The sequence below is a fragment of the Littorina saxatilis genome, linkage group LG12 (genome assembly GCF_037325665.1).
Source record: "Littorina saxatilis isolate snail1 linkage group LG12, US_GU_Lsax_2.0, whole genome shotgun sequence".
Taxonomy (NCBI): domain Eukaryota; kingdom Metazoa; phylum Mollusca; class Gastropoda; order Littorinimorpha; family Littorinidae; genus Littorina; species Littorina saxatilis.
Window position 1 is genome coordinate 46,035,468 of NC_090256.1, and position 25,932 is coordinate 46,061,399.

The 25,932-nt window shown below is 42.7% G+C and overlaps 1 protein-coding gene across 1 annotated transcript in view; it reads right to left on the reverse strand.

The window, feature by feature from the left end:
• Positions 1-11,179, reverse strand: part of LOC138982065 (conoCAP-like) — a 79,399-nt gene extending 68,220 nt beyond the window's left edge. Inside the window, exon 1 of the mRNA XM_070355289.1 lies at positions 10,809-11,179. The gene's annotated coding sequence lies outside the window, so the exon portion shown is untranslated. The remainder of the gene's footprint in view (positions 1-10,808) is intronic.
• Between the last annotated feature and the right edge of the window lie 14,753 nt (positions 11,180-25,932).

A 25,932-nucleotide genomic window follows, 5' to 3' on the forward strand; every position in this document is an offset into this window, starting at 1 on the left:
ACATTTAGTCAAGTTTTGACTAAATTAATGTTTTAACACAGACGGGGAATCGAGACGAGGGTGGTGGTGGTGGTGGTGGTGGTGTGGGTGTATGTGTGTGTGTATGTGTGTGTGTGTGTGTGTGTGTGTGTGTGTGTGTGTGTGTGTGTGTGTGTGTGTGTGTGTGTAGAGCGATTCAGAGAAAACTACTGGACCGATCGTCATGAAATTTGAGAGTTCCTGGGCATGATATCCCCAGACTATTTTTTTTGTTTTTGTTTTGATAAATGTTTTTGATGACGTCATATCCGGCTTTTTGTGAAACGGAAGGCAGCACTGTCACGCCCTCTTTTTCAGTCAAATTGATCAAGCAATCTTCGACAAAGTCCGGACTACGGGATTGAATTTTAGCTCGGCAGCGTAAACGTTTATTGATTAGTTTTAAAAATGATTGCATCGTATTTCTCAATTTCTCCTGAATTAAAAAATATATACATATGTCATGTTTACTCTAAAAATTTGCTCAGAATTTACAGAAAATAGGTTAAGTAAGTATTGTGCTACGCGGAGACGAGCGTGACCCGTCTCGGTCTTTGGGGTGTGGCTAGTCGAGACTATCTTAATATAGTCTCGGCGATGACTGTTTTTGGCTCACGTAAGTGTAGCCTATGCGATCGTAACTTTGTCTGTCTGTGCGTGCGTGCGTGCGTGCGTCTGTGCGTGTGTATGTCTGTGGTAGAAACTCTAACATTTGAAGACGTCACATTCCATTGACGTCACATTATGACGTAAGAGGGTTAGACGTCACGCGAAGGAAGTACTGAAAGTCTCGGTCATTATTATTTTGAGCGCGCCGAGACTAGTTGGCAGTCGTGTCCTTGTAAGTAGGCTACATGCAGACAGACAGATCTAGATCTAGTGTCTCGCTTTCTTGCACAGTTTCACCTATGCTCTTTCTGTGTGTGTGTGTGTGTGTGTGTGTGTGTGACGGAGTGATTGAGTTTGTGTTACTGTTTGTCGATTACTTACGTGAGCCTTGATGGCTTCGCCTCTTGTTTGTGTGTTATTCTGTTACTTTAATGGCGACAGCTTGACTAAATGTTTTTATATATATATCGCTTCACGCGACTTGTTTTGGTATACTATACACAGACCCTTTTCGGATGAAGGTACTTGAAGACAAACAACCATTAAGATTTGTGATGATTTATGCAATGTATGATTTTGTTTTAAATACAATGCATTGCTAAGAGCATAGTGATTTAAACTTTATTGCATCAGTGCAATCTGCTCTATACTACTAAATTCACATCAATGAACATGCAAATTCCCTCTATGCAAAGCATGTTGTGTACATATGTATAATGACGTGTGTACTTACTTCAGTTATCTGTTATACATGTAGAAGTGTTTTTGTTTGTTTTGTTTTGTTTTAGTTTTTTAGTTAGTCCCTCTTTAGGGCGAGGGCTAGATTGAAAAAGCAGATCACTGCTTAATCTATTATTAATCTATAAATGTCATTGTCAATCTCTCTCTCTCTCTCTCTCTCTCTCTCTCTCTCTCTCTCTCTCTCCCCCCTCTCAATCTCTGTCTCTGTCTCTCTGTCTCCCTCTCTCTCTCTGTCTCCCTCTCTGTCTCCCCCCTCTCTGTCTCTGTCTCTCTCTGTGTCTCTGTCTCTGTCTGTCTCTGTCTGTCTCTATCTCTCTATCTCTATCTCTGTCTGTCTGTCTGTATGTCTGTCTGTCTCTGTCTGTCTCTCTCTCTCTCTCTCTCTCTCTCTCTCTCTCTCTCTCTCTCTCTTTCTCTTTCTCTTTCTGTTCGCAGAAGAAAATCCCGAGCATCAAGAAATAGTAAAAGTAACAACTTTGTTGATGTTTTTTGTAATAGTACAAGAAACGTGGGAAGAAGCCACTGTCTGTTTACGAATTTACACGATAATTAGTTAGAACATCGTTTTTCATTATTACTGCATTTCAAGATGCAAGATTAGAATGTTTGTGGGGATATAGCTCAGTCGGCAGCGGCGCTGGCTTCAAAACGAGTTTAGTCGCTATCGGCGTTGGTTCCTCGAGAGATAAAGTTTCCAGAGACAACTTTGTGCAGACTATCCTCAGTATCCGAACACTCCCGTGTGCATGCCTGCGCACGATAAAGATCCTAGGTTCACAGCGACAGTCTCAAGACTTCAAAACACGATCACACGCATGCAGGGAAAAAGAAAAGTAGCGACGTATTGTATGGCAATTGGCTTTTCCATGGACAAAGCAACCAATCATTTTTTTTATGAGTATATAGTCTCACTCACAGGACTATATGATAATCTTATCTTATTTTATTTTAGTTTTATAAAAAAAAAAAATTGCAAATATTGTAGTGTCTAAATCTGTGGTATGTTGTAATTTATATCCGTACACTTTATCCCCCCACCCCCATCCCCCCGGAAAAGGAAGCTTTTTGTGCTTTTGTGAGTGGGTGTCACAATTGGGATTTTTTTTAATAACTTATGTGACAGATAGGACAATCCCATTTCCATACCACCGGTTTTTCGAAATAAGCCATGAACCTCAAATGCAGACGGAAACTGCAAGAAGCAGAATTCTTTTCAATTCAATCATGAATTCGAAAAGGGAAAAAAAGAAAAAAAGAGAGCGAACAAGAAACACCGCCAAAAGCATTATTGCAAGGTATTCAACCAATCATCCCCCCCCCCCCCCACCCCCCACTTTCTTCCTCCCCCTCCCGCCCTCTCTCTCTCTCTCTCTCTCTCTCTCTCTCTCTCTCTCTCTCTCTCTCTCTCTCAAGGGACGAATGCGTCAGTTGAATGCAAGGTACGATTGCTTAATTGGACATTGCAAAAGACAGCCTTTTTGACGTTCAGTTACACCCCCCCCCTCCCCTCTGCTTGTGTATGGGCTGGTGGCCTCACAAATAATGCAGGTGTCATTGTCAGTGTCCCCTTCTTTTTCTTAGCTTCCTGCTCCTCTAGCTCTCTCACCCAAGAATAATAAATATGTCATACACAATGTGGAAAAAAAGAAAAAAAAGTGTTTTCAGTATGACATTTATTAAAAATTAAAGAGTCTGTCAGCACCAGGCTTCCGCTGTTCACACTGAAATGTGCACGGGGGCTTGTAAGGCACACTACCATATTCTAATATACATTATGCCCGGCAAGCAGGTTGCATTTCTTCAGCCTTGGTTTTATCACTCAAATCGTGTACAAAAAGAAATCCGTCATTCTACGAAGGAAACCTACGCCCTACAAAAGACAACTTGCGCAATAATGAGCCCAATTAATGCATCACTCTGGTTATGTTCCAAAACAAACGCAGAAACCTCTTCAATCGCTGAGTTTACCACAGTGAATTAACACATAAAGGTCAAATTAACTGTCTCAGATATGGCCAGGCTTTTACATGGGATAAGACCATCCCTCCACTTGCTCATATACCAAAATGAACAGCCTCGGTGCTCTCTGTGTTCAGTGGTATTTTTGTTAAAGAATAATGTTTGAAAAAGGCACTTAATTATGCCTGTATCGGAGAATATGATTTCATTACAAAAAATCACCACAGCAAACAGTCAGAGTGTTTAGTTTTGGTATGTGACCAAGTGGAAGGATGGTCTTGTCTCATGTGAGAGCCCGACCAGATCTGAGACAGTGAGGAGGAATTGTTTTCACGAGGCGGAGTGAGCCTTTCAGGTACACGATTGTATAATTATACGGGTCGTTTAAAAAAAATGTCGCGAAAGCTGTCCCCGGACTTTGGCTCTGCACAGTCGTCGCGTCTTAAAACAAACTAGACAACATTTTGTATCATTTTGTTCATTGTCCAAGGGTCATTAACTTCCTGTATCAAAAATACCATTTTATGTTAATATGGTTTGTAGAGCGTGAGTTATCTGACGCAAGGGTGCCGAAAAACGAGTGTCTCACGGTCGCCAACCAGTCTTTCAGATCTATTTTTTTTCCTGTTTTTCAGTATCGGATAATTATGAAATTTGGTCACATTATAGTCTTTATTGGTTTCTTTTTGCTAAAGTTAAAATTTTCATTAAAACTTGGTCTTAGGGGTGCATAATACGAAAAAAACCTGTTGTCCCACAAAAATGTCCTCGTTGTTACGACTGAAGAAAATTGATAACACTAAAAAAATGTGGATCTAATTAGATCTAAAGAAAGATAATTCTTTCATCAATTGATTAACTACAGATATACAGTTGCAGACGACATGAAAAACATCAAAATATTGCTGCCTTTCAACTAAGGTGAGATGTCCCTCAAAATTTTGTCCTTGCTGTTACGGTACTTTGAAATTGAAAGAGACTTTCGATTCAAACTCTGAAAATCTCACAGTTTGAAAAGATTCGGATCCAGATCAAGAATCACAAGTTTATTTCAAAGCGACGTCGCTTTGGAAATTGCGACACAAAAAACACCCAAAATGTCCTTGCTGGATCCTTGCTGTTACGATTCTGGGGCCAGTTTCCACAGGCCTTCGAATTCTAGAAGAAATTTTCACGTCTTTACATGTATACTTTCAGCTCAGCAGAACGTGTTGTTTTGTGCTTGTAATTGCAGTGGTTAGCGCATCGGGCTGCGGGCCGGGAGGTCGTGGGTTTGAATCCCATCAGGGTCATGTGGGTTTTTCGGGCTACGGTCGGCTCCTACCCAGAGTGGAAGTGCTATGGTTCCTATGGGAAGGCTTGGATCACACAGCCGAGTGTAATTCACTTAACGAATGCGACTTTGAGGGTGCTCAGGTTGTGTTTACCTGACCAACACCGCAGATGCGGCACTGTTCTCAGGCCTGGTTGACACCAGGATATATTATGACAGTAAGCGTAGAGTGCTGCCCTGTCACGTAGTCTCAAACCAAATTGGAAATCCATAGCATCATCATTATAATCATCCTCATCTCATTAATCATCCAAAATGTAAATTGTCCTTGCTCTTGTGGCCCTTCATGCCCGGAGCTCTCATGGTGACCTTGGTCTCAGTGTTCCTGTTCCTTCCTTCCCTGAATAGTAGTTCTGCTGTCAGTCTTCAACGTGTGACGTTCTGGGGGGTCGACGGAGGGACGTAGTGGCGGTCTGCTCTCTGGAGGGGACGCTCACTCAGTCTGGCTCCGTGACTTAAAGTCAATGTCGTTTGTAGGGGGCATAGTAGGTAGGGGGCATAGTAGATAGTGGGCTCGGGACAGACCCACTACTGAACACCGTCGAAGTGACTCAGCAGAAGTGCAGTGTCATCTTCCGAGGGTAGCCAACCGCAGCGACCCGACATCCCCCCCCCCCCCCCCCCCCACCCCTGGAGCGTCTGTAAAATCGACAAGTCTGGCAGCGGAACGAAATTCAGAGGTGGTTGGATCAGCGAGTGCAGGGACGGGGCGGTGTGAGAGCACAACGGGACAAAGGAACAAGTGTAAAGACGGGAATTTTTTTTAAAAACATTGTTATTGTGTTGTTCAAAAACGACTTTTTAATGTCAGTCACTCCTTCATCCATCTTGCCTGTGATCGGACAGTGTTCTTACCCTGAACTTTTGAACCAGCTAAATTTTGCTCGCCAGTTGGACTGACGAGAAAAAGAACTATCGATAGCTTCAGCTTCATAGCTGCGGTTGCGAAGGAATCGAAAACACACATAGTGGAAACAGTGTCTGTCTGCTCGTATGTGGGGGTGTTTTGTGTGTGTACCTATCTCGTCCTGTTCCTCTCTCTGGCTCTGTCTGTCTGTCTCTGTCTGTCTGTCTGCATGTCTGTCTGTCTGTCTCTGCCCCCTCTCTCTCTCTCTCTCTCTCTCTCTGTGTCTCGGTCTTTCTGTCTGTCTGTCTATCTGTCTGTCTGTCTGTCTGTCTGTCTCCCCCCTCTCTCTCTCTCTCTCTCTCAGTAAGTCATGTTTAGCTTATTTTGGGAGCGACGGGTGGAATTTTCTCCGGAATTGGTTCAAGTCCCAACCATTATCAATACTTTCAAAAAACAACTTTCATTACATGTAATGTTATATTACGAAAAGACACAGTGATGGAAGACTTCGTTTTAGACTTATTTTCATACTGATTTATATTTGTTCATAGCATCAGTATTTCATCATATAAAAACTCCCAGTTTTAATAACACATTCACATTTTGTTAAAAAAAATGTATGTTCAGTGAATTCCCTGTAATGTGAACATAGTACTGTGAATTCTTATTTTCTACCTTTTTTTTATATATATTTTATATTATATATATGAATGTCCGTGTATGATATGTGATTAGAGTAGTCCCTCTCTATACGAGGGCTGGTTGATAAGAAAGCACGTTTGTATTGCTTATACAACAACCCTCGTAAAATAAAATTTAATTTGATTTGATTTTCTCTCTCTCCTCTCTCTCTCTCTCTCTCTCTCTCTCTCTCTCTCTCTCTCTCTCTCTCTCTCTCTCTCTCTCTCTCTCTCTCTCTCTCTCTCTCTCTCTCGCTCTTGCTTGCGCGCGGAAAACATAAGGTCACGGGAGAAAAACACACACACACACACACACACACACACACACACACACACACACACACACACACACACACACACACACACACACACACACACACACACACACACACACACACACACACACACACACACACGAAACCAACAACAAGCAAACAACAACTGTATAAATTATGAAAACTACATAAAGAACGATTAATTGTTTTTGTGATCTACTCATAAAATGCCTATAACTCTCTTTTCACTCCGTTTTTATTTGCGATTTTGTCTAGTAAGAATCACAACAGACCAACGAACAAAGGCTCCTGGTGTGTTCTGGTATTAAACATGACATTCTTTGTAGTAATATACCTGTAAACGTAGGTAATCTACCTGATAATTTTCTTCCGACCAGGATTTGATATGTAAACAATGGGTGATTTGCTAAAGGACCAGGCTTTTTCTAACATAGTAACCTACGAACATATCATTCTCCGATGGACTTCTATATATAGATCGATTTTTGAAGTGCTAGTTTCTGCCATGAGATAATTTACAGTCGCAGATGATTTTTTAAAAATCCATTTTAAAACCATGTGCCGCAACACAGGGATCGCCTTCCGACCAGGATTTGATATGTAAACAATGGGTGATTTGCTAAAGGACCAGGCTTTTTCTAACATAGTAACCAACGAACATATCATTCTCCGATGGACTTCTATATATAGATCGATTTTTGAAGTGCCAGTTTCTGCCATGAGATAATTTACCGTGGCAGATGATTTTAAAAAAATCCATTTTAAAACTATGTGCCGCAACACAGGGATCGCCTTAACCAGTAATTTCCACCAAGGGCACGGTAGTGCAATTTTATTTTTATTATTATTAATATTATTACAATTTTTGTGCTTGTGTTTTTTTTTCTTTTCCGGCCTTCCTTTTAATTCGTGTTTTCTTGCTGCCTGAAATGGTTTCCATGGCAGCTGGTAAGATGTGAGTTGAACACTGGATTTTAGGTTATGGACACTGGCAGAATGGCAACCAAAAGGCAGATGTTTAAAATGCTGCTCCTACAATTTTGCACATTTAGCAATTCCGTGCAATCTCTTTAGAACTGTCATCCCCACAAAAGAACATGTGAGTTTGTGATTATTTAGATGTTGTTGCTTTTTAAGCATGCAAAAATGTCGGTTTTCAAACGTTTATGAAGCATAACATAAAGTGGTATTTAGTTATACAAAAATAAATCCGCACAAAGACAACAATAGTATCAACCAGCCCACATTTAAAATGGTATCACTTTTCAAGGAAAAAAAGCCTGAGCGGTTAGAAAGGGCAGTAATGATGCTTTGAACACAGTTTTGAAGAGAGAAAATAAACACACCCTGGAAGCGCTTTCCAGCAATTGCAGTTCAGGCTCAGGTGAGTGCCAAGAGCTTTTAACTTGTCGGGACAAATCACATTTTTACATATTAGAGTGATGCGACATTTTTAGGACCCACACATAGAGAAACAAGGTCTTAAAAAGGAGGGAATCCTAAATTGGGGGGGGGGGGGGGGGGGGGAACAAGGTCTTAAAAAGGAGGGAATCCTAAATTGGGGGGGGGGGGGGGGGGAAACTAGGTCTTAAAAAGGAGGGAGTCCTAAATTGGGGGGTCTGAAAAGGGGGGGTTCCATTAGATATATCGATAGGACAAAGAAAATCTGTCCTGCCATATGCGTACATCTAGTCTCGGGAAAGGAGGAAGGGGCACAATAACTGCTTATCAAACAGGAGCTAGGTTCTCTAGTGATTGTCACGGCTACACATTTTCCCTATCAGCTTTATTGTATTGGTGGTACAGTATGAGTACAAATCAAAAAACAGATAGGCTGCTAATGTTCCAAAATGCAGAATAAAAAACCCATTATTATTTGTCATCATTTTCACGAGTTTTCATTTATAACCAGCTGGGTAACAAAAAACACAGAGCATTTGCAACTAATCTCTGTAATCACAAAGTCACAACACATTTAAAAGAAAAGCCATATGCCAGAAACTTACTGAACTCGCTAATATGATGGCAGCGCTGCTCTGTAATTTTTGGCTCACGTAAGTGTAGCCTATGCGATCGTAACTTTGTCTGTCTGTGCGTGCGTATGTGCGTGCGTGCGTGTGTATGTCTGTGGTAGAAACTCCAACATTTGAAGACGTCACATTACATTGACGTCACATTATGACGTAAGAGGGTTAGACGTCACGCGAAGGAAGTACTGAAAGTCTCGGTCATTATTATTTTGAGCGGGCCGAGACTAGTTGGCAGTCGTGTCCTACATGCAGACAGACAGATCTAGATCTAGTGTCTCGCTTTCTTGCACAGTTTCACCTATGCTCTTTCTGTGTGTGTGTGTGTGTGTGTGTGTGTGTGTGTGTATGTGTGTGTGTGTGTGTGTGTGTGTGTGTGTGTGTGTGTGTGTGTGTGTGTGTGTATGTGTGACGGAGTGATTGAGTTTGTGTTACTGTTTGTCGATTTCTTACGTGAGCCTTGATGGCTTCGCCTCTTGTTTGCAATGGGAAGAAAAGCGACGATCAGGTTACGTTTGACGTCACAGAGAAGTATGACGTGTTATGTCAAACTTTTGACGCGCTTTGGGGCCCTGAATTGCATTCTAAAAATTACGTTCAGAATAGGGATCGCCATCTATTATTATGCGTACTGTTGGTTTTCCAAAATGATGACAAAAACAGTGTTTTGTGGCTTGTTGTCAGACCAGCATTTTTTGTTGGTCTTCGGGGAGCATATCATCTTCTAAATTCATCTTTATCAACCTCGGCCTTCGGCCTTGGTCGATGAAGATGAAAGAGAAGACGATATGGTCCCCTCGGATCAACACAAAATGCCGGTCTGTCAACAAGCCTCCAAACATCTTATAGTGTCCAACCGAATGGATATTTTTAAAAACCTAAACCGATTTGTGGCCATCAACATGACTGTATATAACACGAGAGGGAAGCTATACAGTTTCTTTATTGATGAACAGTTACAAAACAAATACAAAATACGATATCAGAAGGGCAGCATTACATTCCGTAATAAGATAATGGAAGTCGCTTGTTAATTTCAATGCTTGCTATTCTCCCAGGTGCAAGGCGATTGGTTCCGCAGAAGTCTCACTTACTATTGTTGCACACGCCGTGTGCATTTAGAGCGATTACGTCCCTTTGTTTCTAAGATTACATTTCGTAGTCGTGTTTTGATCTTAGTGGAAGACAACACTTCACAGATACTGATTCTTATAATTGTGACAGCAGTAGTTGTTCCAGCAACGTTAGGGGATTTCCCCCCACGGTTTCTATCCCCGCTACGGTAATACTTTACACGTGCGCTGTGTCATGCATACAGGTAATTTCAAGAAAGAATTCGGATCTAACTTTGTGTTTTGTTTTCCGTAGTCAATACGATATGAAATTAATAATACAGATTACATGTAAGTGACATCATAAAATAAATCAAACGGACAAAAATGTTCGTTTACCACAGAGTCAACAATAAACTTAGATCAATGACAAAAAGTGGAAGGCGAAGGAATCGGACTCGGAACAACATTTTTCTCTCCTTCTAATGGAGGCATTAAACCTAAATCTGTAAATAGACTGGAAACAAAATTCAAATGCCATTCACAAACACACCTTTAATATTCATAATATGTGTACAATTTCTACACTATTTGCCGAAGTATCTAAATATCTAAAAATAAAATTAAAACAAACCCAGAGTCCATCTTGAACACAAGGCCAGTACTGTAACTGCCCTTGATACGGATCGATCCAAGGGGGGGCAATCTCAGTCATCTCAAAGAGGGAAATCCAAACGCTATCCGCCTTGTTCGATTTTATGGGCTTGGACGATAGAGAAAAATAAGAAAAGCAAACACTGGAGTATACCTGGACGAAATTTCTATCAAGAACGCAGAATTGATTTTTTCTGAGTTTTTTTTTTGCCGTAAGCGCCATGTTTATCGGAGCAGGAAACTCTTCCAGAGTGAGGCCCCTTTGTTGATGCATGTCAACATCAGATGTGCGAGACGCGATAAACATGGCGCTTACGGCAAAAAAAAAACCTCAGAAAAAATCAATTCTGCGTTCTTGATAGCAATTTCGTCCAGGTTTACCCTAGTGTTAGCTTTTCTTATTTTTCTCTATCGTCCAAGCCCATAAAATCGAACAAGGCGGATAGCGTTTGGATTTCCCTCTTTGAGATGACTGAGATTGCCCCCCCTTGGATCGATCCGTATCAAGGGCAGTTACAGTACTGGCCTTGTGTTCAAGATGACCCAGAGTCACAACTTGACGAGACTCACACTATATCGAAAGCAAACTTACCTTCAGAGACTTGTCAGCTTTCTTCGAAAATTCGGGCTGGTGCTGCTCCCTTTCTCTTTCGTTGTCTAAGATTTCTTGGAGTTAATGTTCAACGTCTGGTTCGTTTGTTCGATTTACACGCTGGTCTCAGAATTGACCACTTTCCTAATCTTTTTCTTGACCAATCAAGTTCAAGCTCAAAGTCTCCGTCCCAAGCGAAAGCGGAGGAAAAGTTCTAGCAGCGGCGATCGTTCAGTGGGGCGAAGCTGCACAGCCAACAGACTTAGCTGGACGATAGCACGTGATGTACGGTCGGTGGCTGAGTCTAAGACTTTCTGAGGAGGTTTCCTCAATACTGACCGTGCTTGAAGGGAGGGGGGCAGAGAAAAGGAAAGTTCTGGCGTCTTCGCGGCCTTTTTCACTGTTCACCGTTTGCTCTCTCTCTCTCTCTCTCTCTCTCTCTCTCTCTCTCTCTCTCTCTCTCTCTCTCTCTCTCTCTCTCTCTCTCTCTCTATCTCTCTCTCACGGCTCGCACACCGCGTCGTTCGCCAATTCCACGCCTACCGCCTTTTTTTTTTTAACCCCCCCCCCCCCCTCACCCAAATCATCTACCTATCCTTCCTCCTTCTGCATAAGGGTGATGATACTGACGTCAGGGCTTTTAGGACTTAATCCAATTGGCCGAGGAGACCAAGGGAGTGGGTGAGAACGAATAGAGAGGGGGTTGGGGGGGGGGGGGGGGGGGGGAGGCGGGCAGCATGAATGACAAAGCGCGGAGTCGGGTGTAGGGTGTAGAGGGGTGGGGTTGGATTAGGGTGGGGCTGTGATGGCGGTACTGGGATGTGGAGGGTAGTGGGGTGGAAGGGCGTGTCAGATTGGACGCAGATACAGAAATAACGAGGTATATTCTGATGTGGGGGCGGCAGTCCAAAAACGGATTCCAGAACTGTCTTTTTATGTCAGGACGAAGAGAAATATGGCGTAAAAAGGAGAAGGAGGGTTGGGGCCGGGGGGGGGGGGGGGGGGCGGGGGGGGGGGGGGGGAAGAGTGGTAAGGGGGGTTTGGGTGGGTTTGTTGACCAAACAAGAGTTTAACGTGGGTTGATGACGACATGAGGGAACGACTTTTTCCCCGGTAGCGAGAGCTCCAGAAATAACGTCCCTTTGGAAGCCAGACACTTGAACACATACACGCACGCACGCTCAGGAATATGCACGCACACACACACACACACACGCACAAACACACACAAACACACACACACACACACACACACACACACACACACACACACACACACACACTCTCTCTCTCTCTATCTATCTATCTATCTATCTCCCCCTCCCTCTCTCTCTCTCTCTCTCTCTCTCTCTCTCTCTCTCTCTCTCTCTCTCTCTCTCTCTCTCTCTCTCTCTCTCTCTCCGAAGTTTGGGGGATTGAAGCAGACAATACACCTATAGTAGTGGGGCTCGTATGTTGCAGACGCACTAATCAATCATTCACATCTTGCAACAAACATCATACTTTGTGATATTGTTCCTTATGATTATTTAAGGGATTTCAGATACAGAGCCACTTCAGAAATCGTTTTTGTTTTTGTTTTTGATAGGGAATAAAAGGCTGCATTTACAGCAGACGAAATTCCTACCAAAAGCGCTCAGCAGTAAATATTCCCAACTCAGCAAATTTAAAATTCAATGGTTTACCATGCACCAGAAGTTGTCTGCTGATAACACATGCATGACATAAATACTCTTATGGGTATTTTTGTGTTCTGGTATTTAATTTGATCGTTTTTAGAATTTTATATATCCGCAGCATGAAAATTCAAGATGGCGGCCTCCGCAACATTGCTTGTTTTGATTTGAGCGAAACTCGAACAACGTTTCTGAAGGTAAGTTTTCAAGAATACGCATCCATTCACCAATGTCACATCATTTTACTGTTTAATTCTCCCCTGGGGTCTGTTATTCATCGGGTGAAGCGCTGAAATGCAGAGACTTTGTTTAATCTTGCAATTGCTTATTAGCTGGATTGTGATGCTGATAGATCTAGATCTATCTGTTGATTACAAGTAAGGAAATCATGATCGCCACGCTGGTGATTTTAAACAGATTAAACGAACTTTGAATAAAAGGCGAGGAGAAAGAGATAGTTCATGGTATGATAAATGATTAGTCCTGCCTACGTTAAGGACTTCCATAAGTCTCTAAACGGCTGAGGTGGGGAGGGGTAGAGTCAAAAACTGAGTGAGGGAAGGCCAGATAGTAGGATGACCAGCTGGAGATAAAAACACTCCACTCCCCATGTCTTTACAGTGTTGTGATCAAACTTTCAAAGACGGTAGGTAACAGACAAAAGCATACAGTGTATGCTAATCAAATGAGATAAGTGGTTTTGAAAAATGAAGAGGTACCGCTCTTTGAGTTTTACAATTTTGGTTTGTTGCTTGTTTCTCATCCTTTTGCTTATTTTAAGTTGACCGTGCATTGGTGTGAATTTTATTTTTACAGGATATATCAAGAGTTACACCACATGCCGGTTCCTGGGAACAAGCGTTCTGCAATTATTCCGGTGCCACAGAAGGGAGCTGATTTCACTAGTACTACTGTATCAAGGTTTGTTACCTAATACATCCTGTCTAGCTTAACAGTAAGATTTTTTTATTTGTATTAATTGGAACATGTTTGCACATCATTTGTAAGCGACCTCTGTGAATTTGATGGGTTTAACGTACCCTCACTATGGTCAACATTCTGTTAGCGACTGTTTGAAGCGAATAAATGTAGCGGTCAGAAAGATTCCAGAATCAGTTGGGTCACTGGAAACTGTGTTTGTTTGTTTTTTAACCTGAAACAGTAAGAATTATACGAATTCATGAAATAAAATTTTCTTTCATTTTGGTCTGTTGTGTGAAGACTTGCTAACCCGGCTTTGACCGACTCTCTGAGATAGTAAACATTATTCAAATACATTCAAATAAAAATGTCACTTTTCATCTTTTGTGTGAAGGGTACCCCAGGCTGATTTCCTGCACCATGGATGTAGAGGAGGCCAGACAGTCTGCTTCTCATTCCAGCTGTGTTGCGTTTTTTTCTGCTCGTGAAGTGTATCGCCACATTGCCAAAGCCATTGGCCAAGAGAAGTCACCCTGTCAAGCCCAGTTTGCATAGCCTTACAGGCTGTGACACTATGTCGTTCTTCAATGGTATTGGGGAATCAGAAGGCTTGGGAAGTATGGCAAGCATTTGAAGACGTCACTCAAACTTTCTTCAGGTTTTCTGCTCCTCTTTGTAAGCTGAGTACCACTGACAGGGCAGCACAAGAGCTTTTTGGTGTACATTTGTAGGACAAAACCAGCAACGTACTGGGTGTAAACAGTGCTAGACGGTACCTCTTCAGTAAAAAGAGCTGCCAAATTGACCATAATCCCCTTACAAGTGAGGTGCTGCTGCAGGACATCAGATTGAGAAGAGCCATCTACCTATTAGACTTCCAAACTCTGTGGGCTGGCAGTTCAAGGATGGAAAGTGGGAGTCATTCTGGACGAGCTTTCAAGAGGTATCCAGCGTGTGCCGAGAACTCATGAGGTGTGCCTGCAAGAAGAGCTGTACAACAAAACGCTGCAAATGCTGCTAAGAAGGACTGCAGAGCACAGCTCTCTGCAAATGTGCTTGCATGCCTGTGAAAACTGTCAGCATCTAAACTATGCAAAAATATTATTGCACCCATTTTTATACCCCAACTCAAACATTTATTCCTGTGTCATTTTATTCAAACTGTCTATGCCATTAATTTAAAGGATATCTTTGCTATCTGGCACATTTTTTTTTTACATCATCATTTACGCCGTCAAAATAAGGATACCCTTGACGTGACAAAGAGATACGACAAAAACTTCGGGTACCTTTTAAAAAGCCGCCGACAATTCCTGAGGCACAACTGGGTCACTGTTGTATACGAAGAGAAAGTCAACTTGATTATCCATCCAGAACAGGTTGTTTTATTTCGCCATCTTGCATATTTCTAGTGTTGTGCCATTGTACCTACTGATGTATGTGTCGATCTCACGGATGAGATGTTTATGTGTCAAATTTGAGGGATACCCAAGTCAACTAAAATCCATGTATTTTAGCAATGACCAAGTGGGTTGCGTTGAAACTTTCAGGAATGTGTGTCTACACACGAGGCGTAGTTCAACCGTTTGAGTACACTTTCAAATCTTCACGAAATAATATTTTAAAAACTGCCACAGGTTTGTTGACTTACATCCCACATATTTTTGACTTCGCATGTATATATATATATATGACAGATGGTTGTTTCAAGTACTGCCAAAGTTTCTTTTGAGTATAGACACTTGCCGGAATGTGCTAGTTGTGTAAACACATGAGAACAAACAACGTTTTCGAAATACAGCGATTATGAATTTTAGTCGACTTTTGAGTTGATACATTACAGTTTTATCAGTTTTATTTTGGGGGTACCCTTATTTGGGCGGCGGTCAAATAACCCATGTAAAGGCCACCTTTTATCTTAAAAGTGTTCCAGTTAGCCAAGTTGAGTGCCCTCAATAGCATACATTGAATACAACAGCACAGGAATGAATGTTTTCGTTTTGGTATGAAAATTGGTGCAATGTATTTATTTTTGCACAGTTTAGGTAATCCACACATTCTTCAACCCTGCCACCCACACCGTCCAGTCATTCTCTGCACCAACAATACATGTATTGTTTTGTTTAAAAATGTTTTTGTGTTAGTTTCTATTGCAAGAGAATGTCTTGTAGGATCAAAAATGCCTAAATACCCTTTTATTGGCGGCCATTTTGAAAATTGTTAAAAAACTACTGATTTTTTGACTCACATGCGAAGCAAAAGTGAGTCTATGTACTCACCCGAGTCGTCCGTCCGTCCGTCCGTCCGTCCGGACGTCCGTCCGGAAAACTTTAACGTTGGATATTTCTTGGACACTATTCAGTCTATCAGTACCAAATTTGGCAAGATGGTATATGATGACAAGGCCCCAAAAAACATACATAGCATCTTGACCTTGCTTCAAGGTCAAGGTCGCAGGGGCCATAAATGTTGCCTAAAAAACAGCTATTTTTCACATTTTTCACATTTTCTCTGAAGTTTTTGAGATTGAATACCTCACCTATATATGATATATAGGGCAAAGTAAGCCCCATCTTTTGATACCAGTTTGGTTTACCTTGCTTCAAGGTCAAGGTCACAGGAGCTCTTCAAAGTTGGATTGTATACATATTTTGAAGTGACCTTGACCCTGAACTATGGAAGATAACTGTTTCAAACTTAAAAATTATGTGGGGCACATGTTATGCTTTCATCATGAGACACATTTGGTCACATATGATCAAGGTCAAGGTCACTTTGACCCTTATGAAATGTGACCAAAATAAGGTAGTGAACCACTAAAAGTGACCATATCTCATGGTAGAAAGAGCCAATAAGCACCATTGTACTTCCTATGTCTTGAATTAACAGCTTTGTGTTGCATGACCTTGGATGACCTTGACCTTGTGTCAAGGTCACATGTATTTTGGTAGGAAAAATGTGTAAAGCAGTTCTTAGTGTATGATGTCATTGCTAGGTTTAGGTCAAGCATGTGAGTCGTATGGGCTTTGCCCTTCTTGTTTATTTTTTCACGGTGGCTCTGTATCAGGTTTTGTTAAGCAAAAGCAAATGTCCATTTACGACAAATTTGCTGTTAATCACATGAAGTGAAATATGCCTAACATACCCAACCGTTTACACTGGCGGCCATTTTGAAAAATTGTTTAAAAACTACCCATTTTTTTATTTTTCGCGGTGGCTCTGTATCAGGTTTTGTTAAGCACATAACACTCTTCATATTTGCTAAATTTGGTGTTTGTTGCATGATGTGAATGATTTTGCAACATAGGAGCCCCACTATAGAGAGAGTTCATTTATTCGCACTTAAACGTTTTTTGAATACGAGTATGAGAACACCAAATGCTATGGTCTATGGAGAAACGGGAAGGTACCCCTTGTTAATAAACAGCTTTGTTAAATGCATTCGTTTTTGGCTACGTATATTGAGGATGCCACATCATCGCCTTCCGAGCAAGGCGTATAAAATGCTGAAATATCTCCATGAACAAAATAAGAAAACATGGGCCTCCTCGATCTGTGACACTCTGTACATGTACGGTTTTGATGAAGTATGGGAAAACCAAGGTGTTGGCGATGAGAGGGCGTTCCAACAGCATTTAAAGAAACACTTATTTCATCCTATAAGCAAACCTGGCTTGAAAATGTACAAGGAAGTGAACGTTTCTCTCTGTACAGAACCTTCAAATCAACCCTAACATTATCCAACTATTTAAGTGATTTGAAACATATTAAAGCTAGAAATCTTCTGATTAGACTTAGATTGGGAGTATCTCCTCAAAAAGTGCATCGATTTCGCTTTAATTTAAAGGTACTGCACTTGTCAAATCCAGGTGCACGGAGCCCCTGGGGCTTTTAGTCATACCTCAGGCAGCTATCCGTTAGAAGAACTACCAAGTTTCATTGACTTGCACCCAAAGAGTCAAGAACTGCGATTTTTTTACGAATTAATTTCGTACTCGGACCCGGCGGGTCTTGACCTATTTTTGGATCTAAATTTAGATCAGGTAGATCACCACATCATGCACAAAAAGACACGTCACTAGCAAACTATATCAGACATCATCATGAGTTTGTGTAAAACAAAACGGAGGCCGGAATCACTCAGTTGAATCGAACCCCGACCAAACACCACGTAATAACTAGGTTAATTTATGCACTCTCGTGAACAAGAAACTGTCGAGCTTCACATATGTCGTCGTTGGGTAGTTTTGGGTTTGTTTTACTATCATAGGAGGATTTTTGAACTGTAAATGCACTCAGCTGCAACAAATGCGCAAAACGAAGGCTGTGAGCTGCACTGTGCCTTTAAATGCAACCTCCGCTGATTTATCTTGTCCATTTTGTTGTGGCAGTGTTGAAGATGAAATCCACTTTGTTTTAGTATGCCCTAAATAATTATGCTGAGTTAAGAGAATATTATATTCCACGAAAATACACTAGAATCCCATCATTGTTTAAATTAACCATGCTGTTTTCAAACACTAGTAAGCCGCTATTGCTACGTTTTTCTAAATTTTTCAGGAAGGCGCTTTTCTTTCGTAATCCGTAATCCGTAAACGAAACAGGGCGATAGTCCCTTACAAAGCATACACGCGCTCGTAAACATACACTCACAGACACTCACCATTCCATAATGTATGACCACACGCAAACACAACCACCCATGTACGCGCAAGTGTGTGAAAAGCACACCGGAATTATTGGAATAGGATTATATATAATGAGTAGGATGTTCTTGTTTTTGTTTACTATGTGCATTTGTATGCTGGTGCTTGAGATGTGCTCATCTCCATGAAAAGGCCCAAGGCCTACTCATTAAAACATTCTCTCTCTCTCTCTCTCTCTCTCTCTCTCTGGGAGTGGTCTGCCCTTACCACCAGAGAAGGACGCAAATTTCGGAGCTCCGCAACATTTGATAAGTATCTTCTCCTAAGCTACTATTGCCGACCAAAAATGTCACAAACGGGACTGCCACATCGCCTGGAACAGTTCCTGATCAACTTAGTGGACGAAGTTGGGCTATCTTCTTGGAAAATCCAGGGGGAAGGTGACAGTACAACAGTTGTGTTGAGGTTTGCTGGGCCGCCATCAGACCAAGCCAACATAGCTCACTACAGGAAGAAAAGCAGGTCACAAGTAAAGCGTGATGAAACAAGAAGAAAGAACTTCGTGCAACGCAAAGCAGCTGAAGCGGAACAGAACACAACGTCATCGGTAGAGGCCCCTGTCAACAATAGCCGTGCTTCTTCTACCCAGCACGTGCAGGATGTGCAAACCAGTGTCACTCACGCACCTGCCCACTGTGACACTGCAAGCTCAACCACGTGCGAGAATGTCAACCCTTGGGTGTGTAGTGCTGTGACGTCACAGACAGCAGACGACGGAACCACTACAGCTGAACTGGCAGCAACGGACCGTGAGTTTGAACCAGATGATGTCTACGACTTAGCCTCACACTGCTCAAAGAACGTGCGACTTAGAGAGAAACTGTTAAACAGAAAGAGGAACCGCACTCTCACAAAAGTAGTGTGCGAAAGAAAAGGTGGAAAGAAGACGCTGATTGCAAGGGGAGACGACTACGTCCTGACATACGACTGCGAAACAGCACAGACAACGTCATTCCGAGAAGAGGAGGAAACGCCCCCGTGTGTCCGGCGTCTGCCCCAAGTCGACCGCAACGTCTTTAGAGAAGAAATCGACCATCTCACTACTGACCTTCATGTCGTGTCTACACTGGTACAGTGCTACCTCCGTGCCATGCCAGACTGACTATTGTCGCTTAACTACAGGGCACACATATTTCATGTGTGTTTGTGACAAACCGCGATCGATATGGAACAATACCGCGATCGATATGGAACAATACCGCGATCGATATGGAACAATACCGCGATCGATATGGAACAATACCGTGTTCGAAACGGAAAAGTTATTTCCTGACTTGGATTACAAGTTGGATGCTTCGGACCGAATCACGATGCATTGTTTTTGTGTAACCAATATGTACACTGATGTTCGTGGATCGTTCGATTACCCAACCCCCCAGCACCCTTTTGCTATAAACAATATGAGTTTTCGCAAATAAACATTCTGATTCTGATTCTGATTCTCTCTCTCTCTCTCTCTCTCTCTCTCTCTCTCTCTCTCTCTTCTCTTCTCTTCTCTTCTCTCTCTCTCTCTCTCTCTCTCTCTCTCTCTCTCTTCTCTTCTCTCTCTCTCTCTCTCTCTCTCTCTCTCTCTCTCTCTCTCTCTCTCTCTCTCTCTCTCTCTCTCTCTCTCTCTCTCTCTCTCTCTCTCTCTCTCCGTGCTTATTTTCCCTTTAGTCTCTTCTTCATATCTTTGCTCGTTCCTATTATCGTAGTTGTTATACAGAAACTTCCGTGATCAATGAAAACATTTTGAGATCTGAAGCATCCTTGGAAGATCGTGGGCCGAGGGCATTGGAGAAAAAATCCTGCTTGTTTGCATTATGGCGCGTGATGCAAGTGCATCCTGGGGAATATTTCTGCTCTAGGTTATATCTCAGAACACCGGACTGATCTAAAATCACGAAGTTGCATCCACTTCACAATGCACAAGGTTGTACAGGGATAGGTCATAAGCAGATTAAGAAACATGTTTGTATGCTTGTGGATTCGTGAAATGGACAAGAGAAGAAGAGTAAATGTAAAAAGGATGACTTCAGACTAGATGACTTTCAGCTTGTTAACGTGGATTTCGTGGCAACACAATAAACTGCTTCAAATTGCTCATTAACAGTGGTAATGGAATCATACATCGAATCACGTATCAGTACAGTGCAGGAAAGTCAAATGAGCTTTCATACTGGAAATTGGATCCTTGGGTAGAAGATAGTTCTTTCTCAAAAACACTTGGTCAAACCATCCAGGGGAAAAATTTGTCCATATTTAGGTTTGAAGATTTGTTTAAACTGTGGTGTTCCTTATATAAATTATTTCGTGGCAGGGCAGTTTTTCAAATGGTTTTCGGTTTTCTGGACTACAAGCCGCTTGAAGTCTCTCTCTCTCTCTCTCTCTCTCTCTCTCTCTCTCTCTCTCTCTCTCTCTCTCTCTCTCTCATATTTGCTTGTTTGATTATAGTTAAGGCCTTGCCTGAGCGATGTTGGGATGTATATTAGCATTATGTATGCAACACTTTGCCCAAAACCTCAGGAACTCTGTCTCTGTCTCTCTCTCGCTCTCTTTCTCTCTCTCTCGCTGTCTTTCTCTCTCTCTTTCTCTCTTTCTATCTCTCTCTCTCTCATTTTCTCCACAATGACGGATGTTGTTGGCCGCCATTTCTACCTCTATGGGGAGGAGGCAGAGAGGGCGCGGGTCATTATCCTGGATGACATACACGCGGAGGTATCGCAATTGAAGAGCAGACAGAAACAAGACAAGCTCAGAGATAGTCGTAGAAATAACAGATTCAGGACTTGTTTCATCGACAATCGGTACGACATGCAATTACATTTTATGTGAATCTCATTCTCCGCCATGATCTCAGAGAGCAGAGAGTGACCAACTGGCACGTCAAGATGTACAAGACTGTGCATGGTGACAGAGCTGGAGGACTACACACTGCGCTGTCTGCGTTGCTGGACTCCCCTTGGCAGCGAGGACTTTGTCGTGGAGAGGGAGAGGGCTATACATACTACTTGGAGGCTTTGCTCGCTGTGATGCGACTCTGCCTGGGCTGATCGGTATCAACATAACTTCTCGCCATGTTGTGAACAGTTCCCAACGATGCAAATTCGAAAACACGTGACATTCCGCGGTGTAAAAGCAAACACACAATATGGTGAATCGCACAAACATTCTTCGGTTCGAATATTTCGAAAATATCATGTACTTCGGCCCCCAACCCCCTACCCCCTTACGAAAGGCCGGTGGTCTACAGCAAATAATATATTCGCATTCGTATTCGTATTATCTCCCTCTTTCTGTCTGTCTGTCTGTCTGTCTGTCTGTCTGTCTGTCTGTCTGTCTGTCTCTCTCTCTCTCTCTCTCTCTCTCTCTCTCTCTCTCTCTCTGTATCTCTCGTTCTGTCTGTCTCTGTGTGTGTGTCTCTCTCTCCTATCCGCTACCCCCATCCACCCACCCACCAACACCATCACAGCTCCCCCCTCCCCCCTCAACGTGACCTTCTGTTCTGGGATTTCCTTGAGCCAACAACGATGGGCTAGTTAGGGCATGGAGCTAAACTCAATTTACAAGCTCTGCCTAATTCCGAGCCCTGGCTCTGGGGCTGGCATAGAGAGGACTGAGGGAAAAAGAGAGCTGAGGGTCCATTGTTGGTGAAAAGCCATCCCTGATTAGTGAGCGATCATTGTGGGCTTTTCCAGGCGACGCTGTTGAGTCAAAGTGAATTTAGTCGCCTGTGAAAACAGCGGCATTCCCGAGCCGCTGTGCCATGGCTTAGAATTCGGATGGTGTCGCCTCGCTTGCCAATCGGGTTAAGGTCCCAGATGTTGACAGCGGCCATAATGGCCGCGCGACTGTCTCAGTCTCTTCTCCGCCTGACTGTCTTGCTCTCTGCCTGACTGAAGCTGAGGCTCTGAAGCTCGATCCAAACCTTAACGTCTGTACTTTTGTATTCGCCTCCACGCGCTGAGCTTGTGTGGTCCCCTTTACCGATGGGGGTATTTAGAGAACACGAGAGAAAGAGGAGCTGTCGAGCTAGACAACGGTCTTCCCATCGGACAGATGTCTGGACGAAGGTCTGACGTCACTATCTGAAAACTGAAGAATCTCTTTTGACAAAAAAAGAAGAAGAAACAAGAAGTATAAGAAGAAGAAAAAGGACAGCGTGTCGGATTTGATTACGAGTTGGAGATCTCTCTCGTTCATAGATGTCTTATGGTCTTCAAGCTGGTTACATTATTGTTCTGCTCGTGACAGGTTTCTACAAGGACTCCAGGACTGATCTGATGCTTCAAACTTTTAACTTTAGTCTGGGCCTGAGGCAGATTGGTTGTGCAGCACGAAGCGTTATTTGGCAGAACGGCTTCCAACTCTCCTTAGAACATTTGGCTGTAAAGGTCAATGCTACTTTTGCTTTGAATTTCGCACGAAACATACCTCCAGCCATTTTCTGTTATGCTCATCGTCAAAACGTGTACTTTTTGTGGAAAGAAACACGACAAAACACAACTAGTTCCAAGCCGTTTAATATAGTAGGCTATGTTATAATAAAAAGAAGCTTCCTATCCTTTCCCTGCAAAAAAAGAGACAACATACTACAACAAGCCGCTAAAAGCGATGTTAAAACTCTCAGTCCATTTGTCGGTCAAAAACAATCAAAACTGAACACACTGGATCAGACTAGTAAGTCCCGGCTGGCCGAAACCTGTCGACCAAGACAGTTCAAACCGGTCTCTGCAAATCATGAAAGAGTGAACCTAATATGTTTATGCACATTTTCTGAATTTGTGATCACATTTCGAATATATACGCATCTTATCTTCTTATTTTTTGGGATTCAGGAAATAATAAAGAGCACAATGAAACCATATATCTGTGTGTTATTTCAATTTCAAATTCATGGAGAATTTTAAATAACAAATTAAATATTTCACTCGAAGCTTCCAAGCTGAAATACAATTCCATAATTATATAGACCGTTTCAACGATTGGTTGACAAAAACTGCAATTAATTTATGGGAAAAATGAGGTCGCCACAGTGTCGCCTAACTGGGTTTTTTAAGGGACGGATATAGTGTCATAAACGAATGTAACTATTCACATGATAAACAGGGGGTTCTGCAGCAAAGACCAAAACCTGTAACTATATGTGACCCTCCACCACGAAATGAGTCGCATGTCACCTCGCGCGGTTCTGCGCTGGGTTTAATATAAGTCCGGGGAGTGTCTGGTAACAGTGTGAGGTTCACCTTAGTCACAGGCTTATAACTCAAACCGTTTTTTTCTCTTTTCTAAAACGGTTTTCACCACTGGATAGAGCATAAAAAAACTCTTCAGGAAAATGTGAAAATACGAAAATCATGCAAAGGTCACATGCAACTCATACCGTCGTGGAGGGTCACATATATGGAACGCCAACACTGACTTTTTAACCGGTAAAAGCAACCGTGTCACAAAATATTAACGGTAGACCGTTGCAATTTAATTATCATGTTCTGTTTGCTCTACGTAATTGCACACATACAGAAGAAAGTCTTTATCGCCGTCCTGGGAAATTTGGAGAGACTGCTCCATGTATAGGTTTAGGTTGATTGGATATCAGCTGTAGCTACCCAGCTTTAGTCACCGTTTCGATGGCTCAAAGTGAATCATACCGTAAAAAAAACCCACCTCGTGATTTGTGAGGGTAGGTGTGGTCATGGACCTGTGACGTAATACCCACAGATTGCTCAAATATAATGAACCCATTTATGCGCAGAAGAAAAGCAGATCTTAAACACATGAAAATATATTTTGACCGAAACACTGCTGTTTGCCATTCGGGCTGTACCTCTTCAAAAAATACCCTTAACTGTTTCTGCTGAGTGTAGAATATGTCTCGCTCTCTGACCGAACTGAACTTTAATTCAGTCCATCTGCCGACGGGTGCCGTGGCCTACACACAAGAACAAGACAAAGTGCGCACGGAAAAGATCCTTTAATCTATGTAAGAGTTCGATGGCTTATGGAAACACGAAAATACCCAGCAATCCTCCTCCGAAAGCGGCGTATGGCTGCCTGAATAGCGGGGTAAAAGCGGCCATACACGTACAAGATCGTGAGAGCTTCAGCCCATGAACAAAGAAGAATAACTTGAGAAGTCTTAACTTTTTGCGTTCAGTCTAGGATATGTCTTGCTCTCTGATCAAACTGTACTTTCATGCAGTTCATCTGCTAATAGTACATCAGTAGGTTTAAAATCAACAACTCAAGTGCCGGGTGCGTGACGCATTCATAATTGATTCTATTTGGAAGACAATGCGATCCTAGATGCTGTCCCCGGAGTGTCAGTTAATTTTGTATAACTGGACCAAGATGAAGGTGTCTGCTCTTTATGCAATAATAAAGCTGACCACTGTAAACAATTCTACTTCTGTACTTTTTGTTTCGTGTCTTCCTTCTCAAAGGGAACATGTACAGCAATGGGAGTATATACAGTTTTTGAGTGTGAAATAAACACACAATAGAACACAGAAAAAAACAGTCTACCAAACCATTTAATTCCTAACTGCAACAAAATGTTGAACTGCGGGGACATTGATTTGTCTGGTTTTCAGTTCCGTGTCTGTGTTGTTGTAAAAAGACGTGCAAGGATTTGTTTTGCTCAATAGATTCGGCGTTCACATGTCATTCTCTGCCCGCTGACCTCCTCAGTGTCTCTTCCCTGTCACAGTTCAAATCTAAACTAAAAACACACCTTCGAGCTTCTCCACAAACATCACCATACATACACTCTTCAAAAAAAGTTAAGGATCACTTTTTTACAAGCACGCCACACACAACAGACAAGACCGAATTCTTTCATATTTATTAAATTATATAATTGAACAACCAAGGAGTAATGACAAACAAAGCAAAGATCGAACGCGGCAGCGACAATTTAGCTAGAGTGTCTCAAACGTGACAACCCTCGAAAATGGAATTCACAACAATGTGAATCAGTGTCAATAACGCGTGTGCCCTCCGTTGTGTGCCAGGCATTCAACATATCGTTGGCGCATGGAGTGGATCAGGTTGCATATGAATGCTCTGGGAACTCCATTCCACTCCTGCTGGAGCCATTGCAGCAGTTGACCCAGATTGGCAAGAGGAGGGTGATGTTGCTGTACCCGACGACAAAGCTCGTCCCACATGTGCTCTATGGGGTTCAGGTCCGGGCTGTTGGCTTGTCACAGCATCCTGTTGACCCTGGCCTGCTGGATGAAGGTGTTTACAGCTGCAGAGCGATGGGGAGGTGCATCGTCATCCTGAAGAATCGCACGAGGGCCGATCGCTTGGAGGGCTGGAACGACCAGGGGTTGCAGGATCTCATTCTGGTAGCGGATACCGGTCAAGTTGCCCACTACATGGTACAGAGGTGTCCTTAGACGTGTGCTGATCCCTCCCCAGACCATCACAGAGCCTCCGCCAAAACGCTGTCGTTCCAGAACAGCGCCTTGTGCGAAGCGCTCTCCGCGACGCCTCCACACTCGGATGCGACCATCAGCAGGTTCCATTCCACACGTCCGACAGGATGGTTAGGGAGCTCCAGACGGGCAGCAGCGTGTGACCTCTTGAGGTAGATGTCCGCGATGGCACGCTGAACTGCCAGAAGATCCATGGGAATGTACTCTGAGGCAGGTGTAGCCCTGTACATGTGCCATGTTTGCTGCACACACAGGTCAAGACAGAAGCTGAAAATGGCCCACCACCATTTCTTGGATCGTATGGAGACTCGGTATTTGGCAATGTTCTGGTCCATTCTGTCGCACTCGCCCATTGTCTTGTTATAGTGTTTGATCAGGAAGGGCTGCGAGATCTTGACTC